Source organism: Leuresthes tenuis, unplaced genomic scaffold (assembly GCF_036924035.1).
Source record: "Leuresthes tenuis unplaced genomic scaffold, fLeuTen1.0.hap1 SCAF_35, whole genome shotgun sequence".
Lineage (NCBI taxonomy): Eukaryota > Metazoa > Chordata > Actinopteri > Atheriniformes > Atherinopsidae > Leuresthes > Leuresthes tenuis.
In genome coordinates, this window is record NW_027325389.1 from 626187 (window position 1) to 643960 (window position 17774).

Sequence of the window (17774 nt, forward strand, 5' to 3'; positions counted from 1 at the left end):
TCTGATGGAGGTTTCTTCCTGGTTCTGGTTCTGATGGAGGTTTATTCCTGTGAAAAGGGAGTTTTTTCCTCCACAGTCGCCTCCTGCAGCTCAGGATCAGAGAGAAGTTTCAGTGCAATCTGTTGGTTTGTTTAGCTAGGCTACTTTTATAATCAGCTCTGTATGAACTGGACTCTAACTGGCCTGAACTGGACTCTAACTGGTCTGAACTGGATTCTAACTGGTCTGAACTGGACTCTAATTGGTCTAAACTGGACTCTAACTGGTCTGAACTGGACTCTAATTGGCCTGAACTGGACTCTAAATGACCTGAACTGGACTCTAAATGACCTGAACTGGACTCTAAATGACCTGAACTGGACTCTAATTGGACTGAACTGGACTCTAACTGGCCTGAACTGGACTCTAAATGGCCTGAACTGGACTCTAACTGGTCTGAACTGGACTCTAAATGACCTGAACTGGACTCTAACTGGTCTGAACTGGACTCTAACTGGTCTGAACTGGACTCTAAATGACCTGAACTGGACTCTAATTGGACTGTATCTTTGATGTTTGGTGATATTTGTTGTAATATTGTAAATAAAACTGAACTGAAGTGGAAAAGATGGCTGAGGATGTCCCACAGTTATTATAAATGATGTTCTGCCTCATCATGGACAGGATCCAGTGTTCCCGTTCTGGAAAAGTTCTAATGAAGTAACACCAAGAACACACACAGACACAAACTGTGCACAACTGCAAGCTTGTAGGGGGTGTGGCTTCAGTTGCTGAGCAACGGGAGTTAAACTGGGAGCACATGCACTATGGGGCAAAACACATGTTGCATCCATCAGTATTTATGACCTCTTAATTTTTATTATGGCCACTCAAACTTGCCACATCAAGGGGAAGACATGAGGCAGACAGCGAGTGTTGGGGGGGGGGGGGCAGCTCAAAAGAGTCTGACCACAGTGGGAGCAAAGACAGCCTGCCCACATCAAGCCCTGCCTGTGGATCAGAGCCTCCGGGTGCAGGGATGTTTATCCTGTCCCTTCAAAGTCCCTCACCTGACGGGGCCGGCCCTTTAAGCAGGGCCAGGAATGACTTTATAATCATGCTATCCCTTTAATCTGGGATGAAAAAGCGTCCTGCTGCTGGGATACGAGCCCCTTCCTTTGTTTAAAGGGACGCTGACCCTGAGCAGCAGGCTGAAAACCTTCCACACCTGAGCACTGTGTCAGGAGTTACTGTACAGGCCATGAGCAACTTCCTGGATACGCCCCTGAAACAGACATTTACGAGTTGTCATAGCAACCCCCCGGGCTAACATCCGCCCCAAAACTGCAGCAGATGCCGCTGTGTTAAAGTGTGTACAGTAAAAGCTGTCTAATGGTAATTACTGTGGAATCTGAGCTCATCTGGCTGCCATTAGGGTCCCCTCCGGAGAATTTCCATGAGGCAGGCAGCTGTCTGGAAAACAAGTGAGTCCCGGGATGGAAGATTCCAGGGTGGATGCTTCCTGACAGCACCGAGGTGTTGAGGGATATGGTCAGTGACATCCTCCGATGGTCACTGCTTAGTCATCACATCTTGTTTGGTGTTTGGGAGAAATTTAAAGCGCTTCAGCTTTGATAATTTGATGATTAAAGCCTCAGACACATCCAACACTTTCTTATCCTTTACAGCAAACTGAGACGTCTCCATCCTCAGGCTGTAAATCTGTTGCCATGACGCGTATCGGTCCGTAGGTTTGTGTTCTGTGTGGCTCCACTGATCAGAAAACGAATAAATATGAACATGAAGACCTGCCAAACTCAGACTGCAGCCCATATCACATCATCGCTGATTCCAGCTGATTTGACTTCATTTGCATCTTTGTAAGGCAACACGAGTTCATCTGAAAAGCACAAAACGTCGTGCTTTACAGAGAAAAAGCACGATTTAAAATTTAAAAAGACCAATAGAACACATCAGAACAATAAAGATTGAATAAATGAATAAAATGACATGAAACACAAGATAAAATAAACTGTAATAAAAATGTAAATGGTGATAAAATCAGAAGTTAAAATATTGATCCAGACTGGTGAACCCTGAGATTAGATGTTTTGGGACATGCATGCAGGACCTCCCGGGGTGTTGAGTGATGTCTGGTGGCAGGGCGTTGGGTTCTTTGGGTTCTGTCACTCAGAGTTTCAGCTTGTTCTGATGCTTCTTGTGGTTCCTTCATTCCACCAGGATGTGGGGAGTTTGGAAGGTCAGCTCATTGGGCTTTGTTCTCTGAGCCGTTCTTGATCAGGTTTTGCATTAAAGCTGAGCACCTCGTTGTCATCCGGGTCATGGTGATGTTCAGAGCTGAATAAGGTCACCTGGACTTCTTCTTCTTGGTTCCTGAAGACGTTTCACCTCTTCGGTGGGGAGTATCCACTGGTAAGCAGCAGAGGAACCACCTGACTAATGCGAATGCTAATCGGACTGAAATCAGAGTAAAACAACACCCAGATGGTTCCCTTTGGAGTCCAACTAGCCTTGGTGCTCCTGTTCTGGGCTTTGAGCCGGACTTCTTCTTGTAAACCAGGACTGGGATAGCAGTCAGGCGACAGCTGAATGAACTGTACATCTAATCATAATAACTCAGACATAAACAGACCGTGAGCTGGTTAGAGGAGGACAGACATGGACAGAAACTCCACATCTGGCAAACAACAGCCATTAAATGTGACTGTTTTCCAACACAAAGCGTCCTTTCATTGTAACAGGGTGGAACACCATGTATCCATCGAGTTATGATGAAGCCAGTTTCCACTGAGATGTGGGCAAAAACAGTTTCCAACCATCCTCCTGTGATTCAACATCTGGTTGGAGGAACAGCTACAGGTCTAACGTACCTTAGCTTCACTTGTCCTGGTTTCCTTTCCCCTCTTTCTGGGTCACTGATCGCCTTGGTCCCGCCTCTTGGCTGAATGTTTGGAGGCCTCCAGGACAGGGATGGTCCAGATACACCTGAATTTAATCTGATCCGTAAGTGTTCTGTTGTTGGTAATGATTCAGCCCAGAACAGATAAAGTGTGCCCCCTTTCAGCTGAACAGGGCTTTTCCTGCTCACCTGTTCAACACATTAGCTGGTAGCTGTAACATGCTGAGTGTTTAACTGGACAGCTTTATAGCTCAGAGCATCTTTAATAAGTCTGTTGCTCACAGGTCAGCTGAGTCTCAGGCTGGTTCTGGGTGTGGCAGTCCGTTAGATCTAGTTTGATTAGTTCAGTTCAGCTTTAGTTGGACTAATGACTGAACTAATGATTACTTCGTTTTCTTCGTTATTCTACTTTCTGAACCACCTGTGGTCGCCGTAGCTGCCGTAGCCTCGACTTCGACGAACTGGAAGAGGTTAAAGTTTTATTTAGGTGTTGGCTTCCGTTCATTCATCTTTGAAAATATTTAAAGCTCTGCTCAAGGGAGTCACTTGTAAAGTCTTAGAGATCTCACAAGTGGTTTTTACCCAAGGTTAACCAATATGTTTTAATAAGAACACAGATGGGTCTGGTCAGTGCAGGCCCAGACTGTACTGAAGTTAGCCACTGATTTCCAGCCTCTCTGCGGTCATGCTGTCATAGAGACCTGGACACGACTTATTAGGGATCATCAGTTCACTTGCCTGCATTCCTTCTTCAGGAGAGAAAGGACAGACGGGCTCGGCTGAGCCAATCCTGCAAAACTCATCAAAGCTGTGCCACATTCCTCTCAGTCTAAGAGGAAAGGGGACGTTTCTTTCCCAGTTTCCATGATTTTCGGCAGTATTAGGTCTCGGAAAAGGCAGAAATGAGGTAGCCGTGCCTGCTTCATGATGCATGTAGTGAATGGAGTGTCTGTTCTCAGCTTAGAGCGGCTGGAGAACACAATCCAAACCTGCACCTGTGACACGCAAAACAACAAAACAGTGACTCGAGAGGTCAAGCGTTGTTTTTGTGATACCTTCCCGTGAGTGTCCACACTCAGAGGTCAGAGGTCAACGGGACACACTGCTGGCAGCTGCTGCTGTCCATGAGAGCCACTCAGCTGCTTCAACCCGTCTCTGTTCACATGATTTCCAAGAAGACGTCCATAGAGCCTGGGTTCATACCAGGGTTCATACCGGGGTTTATACCGGGGTTCTATTTGGGGTTCATACCGGGGTTCATACTGGGGTTTATACCGGGGTTCTATTTGGGGTTCATACCGGGGTTCATACCGGGGTTCATATCGGGGTCCATATCGGGGTCCATAACGGGATTCATACCAGGGTCCATACTGGGGTTCTATTTGGGGTTCATACCGGGGTTCATACCAGGGTTCATACCGGGGTTCTATTCGGGGTTCATACCAGGGTTCTATTTGGGGTTCATACCGGGGTTCATACCAGGGTTCTATTTGGGGTTCATACCGGGGTTCATACCGGGGTTCTATTTGGGGTTCATACCAGGGTTCTATTTGGGGTTCATACCGGGGTTCATACCAGGGTTCATACCGGGGTTCTATTCGGGGTTCATACCGGGGTTCATACCAGGGTTCATACCAGGATTCATACCGGGGTTCATACCGGGGTTCTATTCGGGGTCCATACCGGGGTTCATACCAGGGTCCATACTGGGGTTCATACCAGGGTCCATACCGGGGTCCATACCGGGGTTCTATTCGGGATTCATACCGGGGTCCATACTGGGGTTTATACCGGGGTTCTATTCGGGATTCATCCCGGGGTCCATACTGGGGTTTATACCGGGGTTCTATTTGGGGTTCATACCAGGGTCCATACCGGGGTTCATACCGGGGTTCTATTTGGGGTTCATACCAGGGTCCATACCGGGGTTCTATTTGGGGTTCATACCAGGGTCCATACCGGGGTTCATACCGGGATTCTATTTGGGGTTCATATCGGGGTTCATATTGGGATTCAAACCAGGGTTCATATCGGGGTTCATACCGGGGTTCTATTTGGGGTTCATACCAGGGTCCATACCGGGGTTCATACCGGGATTCTATTTGGGGTTCATATCGGGGTTCATATTGGGATTCAAACCAGGGTTCATATCGGGGTTCATACCGGGGTTCAGCTGAAATGTCAACACAGTCACTGCTTTCAGTTAAAACATGGCACCCCAAGAGGAGACAGCGAGACATCAATGAAGAAGATGCTTTGGAACAGCTGGATGTGGATCAGCTACTGGGTGGCATCTGTCACACTGTACACTGCAGCAAAATGAGCAAATGAACTGGAGAACCCAAATGTACCGTCCTCTGAACACTTATTCATTAAATAAAATACAGATGCCCTACAGATGCAACAACATTCTTGGCTCAGTAATCATCTCCTTGAGTTTATCTTTTGCTTTGGAGACACGTAGACACTGCTGTTTTCTGACTGTGGAGCTGTGACTGAACAACACAGAACTAAGGTTAAATGAAACGAAAACTCATGAAGAACCAAGGAGGATAAACACTCCGCTGTGTTTGACATGACTCAGATAACGGGTAGAGATTCCCCCTCTAAGGTTGACAAAGACTCTGTTATTGGAAGCTATCTAAACACTATTATAAATGTCCCAACAGCTATAAAAATAATTGCGTAATGTAACCCTGTTTCCATGCTGTGCATAAATGTTTGTGTAGAGTCTCTTGTCTGCTTTACGGGGGATTCCAGCTATAAAAATAAATGTGTAATGATTTACCTCCTGCTGTGGTTTGCACAGCAAATAATGGTCAGAAATGGACCAGAGAACCAACACCCTCTGGTCTCACCAGGCCTGGTTCATCACTGCCCACAAACAGACTGACACACCAGGAAGAAGCCGGGAAAACTCCCAACAACAGAAATCTGTGGGCTCTAATGTCCCACTTCAGCATCTATTAACCCCCTAAAAGTGTTCCTTCAAATGTAACATTTAGTTTTTATCACAAAGAATGCCATGAAATGAGAAGCTCACACAAACTATGAAGAAGATTAAAGCTATCAGGTCATAATCTGTTGCTCCACAACCTGAAAACAGTCAGGACTGATATATCAGGCTGTCTGTAGGTGGCGCTCTGCAGATCAAAGCCTGAAATAACCTGTCATAGCATTCATTAAAGGCTTATTTAGCTCAAAACATGTCTTATTACACTTTTTTTTAGCAAAAGAGGACTTTTTAAAGTTTCTGTCATGGTGGTATGACTCTTTTATCATTCAGTTATGCTAATCAGTAAATCTATAAATATGTGCTAATCTGGTTTATATGTCAGTTTGCCAGCTGATGACCCTGCCTGCACTTCACCTGCCTGCTATCCTGTGGTATGACCAGAGGAAGTTAGATTAGAAATCAGACTCCAAACAACACTGGAAACATAGCTGCGGCTGCTAACAGCTAAAGTGGCGCTAACTGCCACCAGCTAGATGCAAATTTCGTGACCTTCGTTGGTTAGTTTATCTTTGTTTACTGCTGCAGCAGCTATGGATGCTTGGATAACTTCTCATGTCGTTGCAATGCACACACAAGCAGGATGAGTTCCTCCAATCCTGCAGCATTCCACATTTCCAATTCTCCAGCTACAGCAGTGATGTTGTTACACCTAAAAACATCCTATGAACAACTTTAAGCACAACATGTCTCCAAAAGGACAGGTTATAACATTAGATGGTTAATAATTCAGTTTTTCCTTATTATAAGCCTAAATACTTTGTTCTTAAACAGACTTCATGTTGGACTCTCCCGGGTTTAAACCTGGATTTACTGAACTTTAGGTTAAAGTTAAAGAATGAAGACAGATGATCATCTTCAGAAACTGTTTTAATAATAATAATAATAATAATAATATGACAGCAAACACTTCCTTATTGATGTGGCCAGCAGATTTACAGCCACGTTAGCATTTATTTGACTAACTTTTTCCTCAGGTAATTAACTCCTGAAGGAAATAACTGACTTATAGCTTCTTAAATAGCTTCTGGATATTTGCTGCTCTAAGCCCAAACCGGGGGGTCATCTAAAACAGGCTTTGGGGGCTTTTCTCATGTATGTTATAGAAGTGGAAAGAGGAAAAGGGCCCAGTTCAGTCCCACTGAATGAGTAAATGTGTCCCCCACTGATGGAGATGTTCTACTTTAATTAAATAATAGCTTTTATTCATGGAAAGGCTAAATGACTCATCAGTTTCCTGTAAGAATGAAACTAACAACAACAAATATCAGAGGTCTAGTTAATCTGATGGAACTAAATTTAACCCTGCCTGAGTCAACCCTCCCTCCCGCTGGGTGACATGAGCTTCCTGTGGTCTCTTTGACCCTCCCGACCTTTGACCTGCCTGTGACTCACTCAAGCATCTTCCCTAAAGTAACTTTGCCCCCCCCCCTCCCACGCACACCTTCCAGCTGCTGCTCAGGTTTCTGGGAAACAGTTGGTTCAATGCACTGTTACCCAGATGAACTCGTGCTGAGACAGATAAGCAGGATGAACTTTCAGTTTCCTTCTTTCACAGACCATCGTACCTACTGAGCTGCAACTGCTGGACCAAAACTGGACGTCTAAAATTAACATATTAGTCAGACAAAATCAAGATCTAAGCCAGATGATGCAGTTCTGGTTCAAATTGTACACAGTAAAATCTGTGAATGAGAGCAGCTTTCAGCTGGATTAATGAACATGTTTTACTGTTTCTTTTGTCAGAAACTGGGACTGAAATCAGCCCATTAAGGCTCCCTGAAAGCGTTTCCAGACTGTCGCTCTGCTCTAATAAAATCCTGCTTTTATAACCACAGAATCACCGTTAAAGGGACTTAAAGACGGCGTCTGAGCAGCGTTCAGCTGGACTTACATGGGCCGTGAGCTCCCAGAGGAGGTTAGAGGCAGCAGGATGTGCCGATTGATGGTTAATCAGGATGATGGTCCAACTTTAGTCATAGAAACTAGATTTGATGTTTCATTCAGTGTGGGGGCTCTTAAGGGGTTAAATGACCCCTCATAACCAACCAATCTGGTACTTATCCGTCTTCGTGTTCCTCGCACGGCGCTAACCTTTTCCCACCGCCAGCCTGTCGGTTACCAGTCACCCGCCTGGTGTTACAAACAACCAGAAAAGCATTCCTGCTGAGCTTTAAGGTGCCGCCGGTCATGGCTCAGCTCTGTAGGCACCAAATATGTGAGATGATTACCATCACAGCCTATTTTTAGCATCTCTCCAGAGAAATAAACCCATGACTGGGTCCCCATGACTGAAGTGTGTTTGCAGTTCGCTCCTTTGAGGCATTTCCTCAACCTTCAGGAATTCCAGAAGCTATTTCCATGCTGTCGTGAGTTTGTGGTCGGCCTGGTGTCTCATTGTCTCATGCTGTAACACAACGTAGTTATTTTGTGGGGTTTCCTGACCGCACACACCAAATATGGACAGTGGAGTACAGCGGGGGACCCTGAGCAGCGAGCGTCTCAGTGGGGTCGGGGCTCAGTGTTCCCTCCTCTGCTCTGAGCATCTGTTGAAATGTCTCCATATCTTTAAGGGCTGGGACCAGAACAATAACCAGTGTCTGACTGTACCGACAGCCCTGAGATAACCAGCTTTGAGCTCATTTCCAACAGTTCAGACCCCAGGATCTTACCAGCAGTGATAAGAACTCCTCACAGACGGAATCTGACTGCACCTTTCGGTCATAAAAAGCTTTTTTTGGCTTTTCCACACATTCAAACAGAAGCTGAACTTTCTCTTTATTTATCACAGGAGGAGTCACTGAGACCATCTCCCCTTCGTTGTCATTCTGGCTTTGAAACGAAACTATTTTATTGAGGAAAAGTTGTTAACAAATGATATAAATGATAACCTGAAAAAGGTTTTAATGTGTAACAAATGATATAAATGATAACCTAAAAAGGTTTTAATGTGTAACAAATGATATAAATGATAACCTAAAAAGGTTTTAACGTGTAACAAATGATATAAATGATAACCTGAAAAAGGTTTTAATGTGTAACAAATGATATAAATGATAACCTAAAAAGGTTTTAACGTGTAACAAATGATATAAATGATAACCTAAAAAGGTTTTAATGTGTAACAAATGATATAAATGATAACCTGAAAAAGGTTTTAATGTGTAACAAATGATATAAATGATAACCTAAAAAGGTTTTAACGTGTAACAAATGATATAAATGATAACCTGAAAAGGTTTTAACGTGTAACAAATGATATAAATGATAACCTGAAAAGGTTTTAACGTGTAACTGCTCGCTCACAGAGATCAACCAACAGCTTTGATCACTCTCCTCTAACTCATGTCTTACTTGGTGTCACCTTTATGCCATTTTTAAGTGTAAATGGTAGATATCTATATCAGCATCTCGTGCTGGAGGGTTAATCCCTGTGTTGGTCGGTGTGGGTCGGTCTCTCCTTTCAGGTGACGGTCCATCCCGTGTTGGTCGGTCTCTCCCTCCGGTGTCGGTCCATCCCGTGTTGGTCGGTCTCTCCCTCCGGTGACGGTCCATCCCGTGTTGGTCAGTCTCTCCCTCCGGTGTCGGTCCATCCCGTGTTGGTCGGTCTCTCCTTTCAGGTGTCGGTCGGTCTCTCCTTTCAGGTGACGGTCCATCCGGTGTTGGTCGGTCTGTCCTTTCAGGTGTCGGTCGGTCTCTCCTTTCAGGTGACGGTCCATCCGGTGTTGGTCGGTCTGTCCTTTCCGGTGACGGTCCCTCTGGTGTTGGTCGGTCTCTCCTTTCAGGTGACGGTCCATCCGGTGTCGGTCGGTCTCTCCTTTCCGGTGACGGTCCCTCTGGTGTTGGTCGGTCTCTCCTTTCAGGTGTCGGTCGGTCTCTCCTTTCCGGTGACGGTCCCTCTGGTGTTGGTCGGTCTCTCCTTTCAGGTGTCGGTCCATCCCGTGTTGGTCGGTCTCTCCTTTCCGGTGACGGTCCCTCTGGTGTTGGTCGGTCTCTCCTTTCAGGTGTCGGTCGGTCTCTCCTTTCAGGTGACGGTCCATCCGGTGTTGGTCGGTCTGTCCTTTCCGGTGACGGTCCCTCTGGTGTTGGTCGGTCTCTCCTTTCAGGTGACGGTCCATCCGGTGTCGGTCGGTCTCTCCTTTCCGGTGACGGTCCCTCTGGTGTTGGTCGGTCTCTCCTTTCAGGTGTCGGTCGGTCTCTCCTTTCCGGTGACGGTCCCTCTGGTGTTGGTCGGTCTCTCCTTTCAGGTGTCGGTCCATCCCGTGTTGGTCGGTCTCTCCTTTCAGGTGTCGGTCCATCCCGTGTTGGTCGGTCTCTCCTTTCCGGTGACGGTCCCTCTGGTGTCGGTCGGTCTCTCCTCCGGTGTCTGTTGTTCCCGGCGGTGCTGTTTCTTTAAAGGTTTCCAGCGGTGCTGTTTCTTTAAAGGTTTCCAGTCTTCCTGTGTCTCCTTGGTATCAGCAGAATGAAAGGTATTCCCTCTGAGTCACTGCTCTGGTCTCTTTTGTCAGCTCATGATCACACAGGGCTTAAAGACGTCTGGTAGGCGGCGGCTGGCCTACGCTGACAGTATGTCAGCCTACTTTGGGGGCATCAGAGGGTCTTTTTCCTTTAGCAGTTGTTCAGAATAAAGCTGTGAGAGACTCATAAACACAGCCATACCCCATTTCTGACGTGGTTAAAGTACACAGTTATGGGCATAAATAGCTCAGGATCTGATTTATAAAGCTACAATATTCAAACAGAACATGTTGTTGGGCTCCAGCATCTTGGTTCATCCGTCTCCTGTGAGGACAGCCGAAGCCAAAGAAGACGCATTGATCCCACACACATAAGGTGAGCAGCTCTCATCATTCAGCTCTTCTTTCCAAAGGGAAAACTCTCCTTTTTACACTCGAACACCTCACAAATCACTTTGATTTAGCAGTAAAACCAGAAAAAACAGCAGAAACATGCCTTAAACCAAACTTTAGATAATTCAGCACTGAGGAATGAGGTGAAGTACTCATGAATATAATCTGCTGCCACAGGTTTATCCGCTCATTCATTCAGTTTTACAGTAAAAGGAGGAATGATCCGGCTTCAGACGCTGGAGGTTTGTCTGCAGCTCAGTTCCCAGAGCAGATCCACCGAGTCTGAACAGGAAGTACCTTATCATCACATTTTAAGCAAATAGAACTTTAAGGTTTGCATATTTGGTTGATTTATTGGACTGTAAAGCTGGTGGATTCTGTTTTTATCTGTTAGAATTATTCATGATAAGTTCATCTTATACACACTGACGGTCTGTAAAGTATCAAATAAACCAAAAAGAAAGAAGGTTTCAACCCTAAAAGGTTTCCCTTAAAGGCCTTAAAGTGTAGCTCCAGCTGGAAGCTGAAGCTCCTTTCCCATCCCTGCTGATGAACCCCCCCACAGCATGATGCTGCCACCCCTGTGCCTCACTGTGAGGATGGAGGGTCTCCCACATGTTCGTTGGTGAAATCTTGTTCCTCCTTCCTGTTTTACAGTAAAACTGGATCCTATCAGAGGATGAATCATCTGTACTGAGGACCCCTTTAAAGAAGAAGCTTCCTCTTTATTTTTGCCTGATTGGGGCCGTTTTATTTGGGATATAAGTTAGAAGGCATCAGTGAATCCCTCCTTCCTATAAGTAGCACCTCCCTGTTTCACCGCCTCTGTTCAGCCTCACATTCAGACCCACTGAGAGTGGAACGAGCAGCGAGGGACGCTCAGACTGCAGGTCGGAGGCTGAAATAACACGTGAACAGATATGATCAGTGGTTAACTCCGACAGAAACATGTTCACAGGTGTGTGACTTCATACTTTACGCCTAAATACAGTCTCAGCTCAGAACCCTGACCCACAGAGAAAGGACAAAGTCCTCAAACAGCCCTAATTTACTGTATTTATCACAATAATTAGCATGAAAAGCAGACAGCTAATAAAAGGCTGATGCTGTGGCTGCTAAATTCTTTAAACAGAGTCACTTTTTACTGTTATTCTGTAATTAAATTCACTTTAGAACAGAAAGCTGAAGCTTATCAGCAGAATACAGCTGCTGTCTGACCTCGCCGCCTCTTTAAACTGAGATAACTTTTAATGAAGGCGCAGCAACGGCCAGACCTGATTATTTCTAATGGCTTATATAAGCGAGAGCAACACCAGCCCCTAACACAGCTCTCAGAGTCCCTCAGCAGCGATAACGCAGCCTCAGTCGGCCCCAGTCGGCCTCAGTCGGCCCCAGCAGAGACAAAGAAAAGCTTTAACGGGATCATCTGACGGGAAAAAGGTGCGAGCAGCTGCAGGTACTCAGTCTGCTCGGCTTTAGCTTCTTTTTTCAGTCGTACCATGAAGCACAAAAAGCTGTTGACCGGTTTCAGTCGGATGCTTCATGTCATGTTCAGCAGAACCACAGAAGTTCTGGTGATTAGGAGGGGATGGACAGGATGGCTGAGAGGTGGTCCTGATCCAGAGTCTTACCCAGAGTCCTGATCCAGAGTCAGACCCAGAGTCCTGATCCAGAGTCTGATCCAGAGTCTGACCCAGAGTCCTGATCCAGAGTCCTGATCCAGACTCCTGACCCAGAGTCCTGACCCAGAGTCCTGATCCAGAGTCCTGATCCAGAGTCCAGATCCAGAGTCCTGACCCAGAGTCCTGACCCAGAGTCTGATCCAGAGTCCTGATCCAGAGTCCTGATCCAGAATCCAGAGTCCAGAATCTGACCCAGAGTCCTGACCCAGAGTCTGATCCAGAGTCCTGACCCAGAATCCAGAGTCCAGAATCTGACCCAGAATCCAGAGTCCAGAATCTGACCCAGAGTCCTGACCCAGAGTCTGATCCAGAGTCCTGATCCAGAGTCTGATCCAGAGTCCTGATCCAGAGTCCTGATCCAGAATCCAGAGTCCAGAATCTGACCCAGAGTCCTGACCCAGAGTCTGATCCAGAGTCCTGACCCAGAATCCAGAGTCCAGAATCTGACCCAGAGTCCTGACCCAGAGTCCTGATCCAGAGTCCTGATCCAGAGTCCAGATCCAGAGTCCAGATCCAGAGTCCAGATCCAGAGTCCTGATCCAGAGTCCTGACCCAGAGTCTGATCCAGAGTCCTGATCCAGAGTCTGACCCAGAGTCCTGATCCAGACTCCTGACCCAGAGTCCTGACCGAGAGTCCTGATCCAGAATCTGACCCAGAGTCCTGATCCAGAGTCTGACCCAGACTCCTGATCCAGAGTCTGATCCAGAGTCCTGACCCAGAGTCCTGACCTAGAGTCTGACCCAGAGTCTGATCCAGAGTCTGATCCAGAATCCTGAACTAGAGTCTGATTTAGAGTCCTGACCCAGAGTCTGATCCAGAGTCCTGATCCAGAGTCCTGACCCAGAGTCCTGAACTAGAGTCTGATGCAGAGTCCTGATCCAGAGTCTGACCCAGAGTCCTGACCGAGAGTCCTGATCCAGAATCTGACCCAGAGTCCTGATCCAGAGTCTGACCCAGACTCCTGATCCAGAGTCTGACCCAGAGTCCTGACCTAGAGTCTGACCCAGAGTCTGATCCAGAGTCTGATCCAGAATCCTGAACTAGAGTCTGATTTAGAGTCCTGACCCAGAGTCTGATCCAGAGTCTGATCCAGAGTCCTGATCCAGAGTCCTGACCCAGAGTCCTGAACTAGAGTCTGATGCAGAGTCCTGATCCAGAGTCTGATCCAGAGTCCTGATCCAGAGTCCTGACCCAGAGTCCTGACCCAGAATCCTGAACTAGAGTCTGACCCAGAGTCTGATCCAGAGTCCTGACCCAGAGTCCTGACCTAGAGTCTGACCCAGAGCCTGATCCAGAGTCCTGATCCAGAGTCTGATCCAGAGTCCTGACCCAGAGTCCTGATCCAGAGTCTGATCCAGAATCCTGAACTAGAGTCCTGACCCAGAGTCTGATCCAGAGTCCTGATCCAGAGTCCTGACCCAGAGTCCTGATCCAGAGTCCTGACCCAGAGTCCTGACCCAGAGTCTGATCCAGAGTCCTGACCCAGAGTCCTGACCTAGAGTCTGACCCAGAGTCTGATCCAGAGTCTGATCCAGAGTCTGATCCAGAATCCTGAACTAGAGTCTGATTTAGAGTCCTGACCCAGAGTCTGATCCAGAGTCTGATCCAGAGTCCTGATCCAGAGTCCTGATCCAGAGTCCTGACCCAGAGTCCTGACCCAGAGTCCTGATCCAGAGTCTGATCCAGAGTCCTGACCCAGAGTCTGATCCAGAGTCTGATCCAGAATCCTGAACTAGAGTCTGATTTAGAGTCCTGACCCAGAGTCTGATCCAGAGTCTGATCCAGAGTCCTGATCCAGAGTCCTGACCCAGAGTCCTGACCCAGAGTCCTGATCCAGAGTCTGATCCAGAGTCCTGACCCAGAGTCCTGATCCAGAGTCTGATCCAGAGTCCTGACCTAGAGTCCTGATCCAGAGTCCTGACCCAGAGTCCTGATCCAGAGTCTGATCCAGAGTCCTGACCTAGAGTCTGACCCAGAGTCTGATCCAGAGTCTGATCCAGAGTCCTGATCCAGAGTCCTGATCCAGAGTCCTGACCCAGAGTCTGATCCAGAGTCCTGACCCAGAGTCCTGATCCAGAGTCTGATCCAGAATCCTGAACTAGAGTCCTGACCCAGAGTCTGATCCAGAGTCTGATCCAGAGTCCTGATCCAGAGTCCTGACCCAGAGTCCTGATCCAGAGTCTGATCCAGAGTCCTGACCCAGAGTCCTGACCCAGAGTCCTGATCCAGAGTCCTGACCCAGAGTCCTGACCTAGAGTCTGACCCAGAGTCTGATCCAGAGTCTGATCCAGAGTCTGATCCAGAATCCTGAACTAGAGTCTGATTTAGAGTCCTGATCTAGAGTCCTGACCCAGAGTCCTGATCCAGAGTCTGATCCAGAGTCTGCTCCAGAGTCCTGACCCAGAGTCCTGACCTAGAGTCTGACCCAGAGTCTGATCCAGAGTCCTGATCCAGAGTCCTGATCCAGAGTCCTGACCCAGAGTCTGATCCAGAGTCCTGACCCAGAGTCCTGATCCAGAGTCTGATCCAGAATCCTGAACTAGAGTACTGACCCAGAGTCTGATCCAGAGTCCTGATCCAGAGTCCTGATCCAGAGTCCTGACCCAGAGTCCTGACCCAGAGTCCTGACCCAGAGTCCTGATCCAGAGTCTGATCCAGAGTCCTGACCTAGAGTCTGACCCAGAGTCTGATCCAGAGTCTGATCCAGAGTCTGATCCAGAATCCTGAACTAGAGTCTGATTTAGAGTCCTGACCCAGAGTCTGATCCAGAGTCTGATCCAGAGTCCTGACCCAGAGTCCTGACCCAGAGTCCTGACCCAGAGTCCTGATCCAGAGTCTGATCCAGAGTCCTGACCCAGAGTCCTGATCCAGAGTCTGATCCAGAGTCCTGACCTAGAGTCCTGATCCAGAGTCCTGACCCAGAGTCCTGATCCAGAGTCTGATCCAGAATCCTGAACTAGAGTCTGATTTAGAGTCCTGACCCAGAGTCTGATCCAGAGTCCTGATCCAGAGTCCTGACCCAGAGTCCTGATCCAGAGTCTGATCCAGAGTCCTGACCCAGAGTCCTGATCCAGAGTCCTGATCCAGAGTCCTGACCCAGAGTCCTGACCCAGAGTCCTGATCCAGAGTCTGATCCAGAGTCCTGACCCAGAGTCCTGAACTAGAGTCTGACCCAGAGTCTGATCCAGAGTCTGATCCAGAGTCTGATCCAGAATCCTGAACTAGAGTCTGATTTAGAGTCCTGATCCAGAGTCCTGACCCAGAGTCCTGATCCAGAGTCTGATCCAGAGTCCTGATCCAGAGTCTGATCCAGAATCCTGAACTAGAGTCTGATTTAGAGTCCTGACCAAGAGTCTGATCCAGAGTCCTGATCCAGAGTCCTGATCCAGAGTCCTGACCCAGAGTCCTGACCCAGAGTCCTGATCCAGAGTCCTGACCCAGAGTCCTGATCCAGAGTCTGATCCAGAGTCCTGACCTAGAGTCCTGATCCAGAGTCCTGACCCAGAGTCCTGATCCAGAGTCCTGACCCAGAGTCCTGATCCAGAGTCTTGACCCAGAGTCCTGACCCAGAGTCCTGATCCAGAGTCCTGACCCAGAGTCCTGACCTAGAGTCTGACCCAGAGTCTGATCCAGAGTCTGATCCAGAGTCTGATCCAGAATCCTGAACTAGAGTCTGATTTAGAGTCCTGATCCAGAGTCCTGACCCAGAGTCCTGACCCAGAGTCCTGATCCAGAGTCTGATCCAGAGTCCTGATCCAGAGTCTGATCCAGAATCCTGAACTAGAGTCTGATTTAGAGTCCTGACCCAGAGTCTGATCCAGAGTCTGATCCAGAGTCCTGATCCAGAGTCCTGACCCAGAGTCCTGACCCAGAGTCCTGATCCAGAGTCCTGACCCAGAGTCCTGATCCAGAGTCTGATCCAGAGTCCTGACCTAGAGTCCTGATCCAGAGTCCTGATCCAGAGTCTGATCCAGAGTCCTGACCCAGAGTCCTGACCCAGAGTCCTGATCCAGAGTCCTGATCCAGAGTCTGATCCAGAGTCCTGACCCAGAGTCCTGACCCAGAGTCCTGATCCAGAGTCTGATCCAGAGTCCTGACCCAGAGTCGTGACCTAGAGTCTGACCCAGAGTCTGATCCAGAGTCTGATCCAGAGTCTGATCCAGAATCCTGAACTAGAGTCTGATTTAGAGTCCTGATCCAGAGTCCTGACCCAGAGTCCTGACCCAGAGTCCTGATCCAGAGTCTGATCCAGAGTCCTGATCCAGAGTCTGATCCAGAATCCTGAACTAGAGTCTGATTTAGAGTCCTGACCCAGAGTCTGATCCAGAGTCTGATCCAGAGTCCTGATCCAGAGTCCTGACCCAGAGTCCTGACCCAGAGTCCTGATCCAGAGTCCTGACCCAGAGTCCTGATCCAGAGTCTGATCCAGAGTCCTGACCTAGAGTCCTGATCCAGAGTCCTGACCCAGAGTCCTGACCCAGAGTCCTGATCCAGAGTCCTGACCCAGAGTCCTGATCCAGAGTCTGATCCAGAGTCCTGACCTAGAGTCCTGACCCAGAGTCCTGACCCAGAGTCCTGATCCAGAGTCTGATCCAGAGTCCTGATCCAGAGTCTGATCCAGAATCCTGAACTAGAGTCTGATTTAGAGTCCTGACCCAGAGTCTGATCCAGAGTCTGATCCAGAGTCCTGATCCAGAGTCCTGACCCAGAGTCCTGACCCAGAGTCCTGATCCAGAGTCCTGACCCAGAGTCCTGATCCAGAGTCTGATCCAGAGTCCTGACCTAGAGTCCTGATCCAGAGTCCTGACCCAGAGTCCTGATCCAGAGTCCTGATCCAGAGTCCTGCAGCTTTCTGAAGCTCTTTCAGAGTTTTTCTTTGGACATTTTCTGCTTTTTCCCTCATCTTCAGTCCTTGTTCCTGAGCATTTTCAGAAGAAGAGCTTTGGGATGTCCTTCAAGAAGCCTGGAGAACTATTCCTGAAGACTCCTTAAAGAAATGACAGAAAGCTTGTCTCAGAGGGTTCAGGCTGTGTTGGAGAATAAAGGAGCTCAGACCAGAGATTCACTTTAAAGCTGCTGAGAACTGATAAAAAAACTAAAATAATATATTTATGTTGACACATCTATAATAAATCACTTATTTTTCTTTTTGGGTCTTAACATATAAAGAAATAAAAAGTCTAAAGTATTCTGTAGATTAATGTTAAATAAAAGAAGATTATAGTCAGATTTTAGCCAGTCAACTGAATCTAAAATCATTAAAGTTTATAGTAATTATAAAGTGAATTTAAATGATCATAAATATCAGATTTATTCTATTTTCTCATGT

At 47.5% G+C, this 17774-nt stretch overlaps 1 protein-coding gene across 1 annotated transcript in view; it reads right to left on the reverse strand.

Annotated features, from left to right (window-relative positions):
* Nucleotides 1–17774, reverse strand: part of syn3 (synapsin III) — a 108255-nt gene that overhangs the window by 21938 nt on the left and 68543 nt on the right. The gene's annotated exons all lie outside the window — the stretch shown is intronic.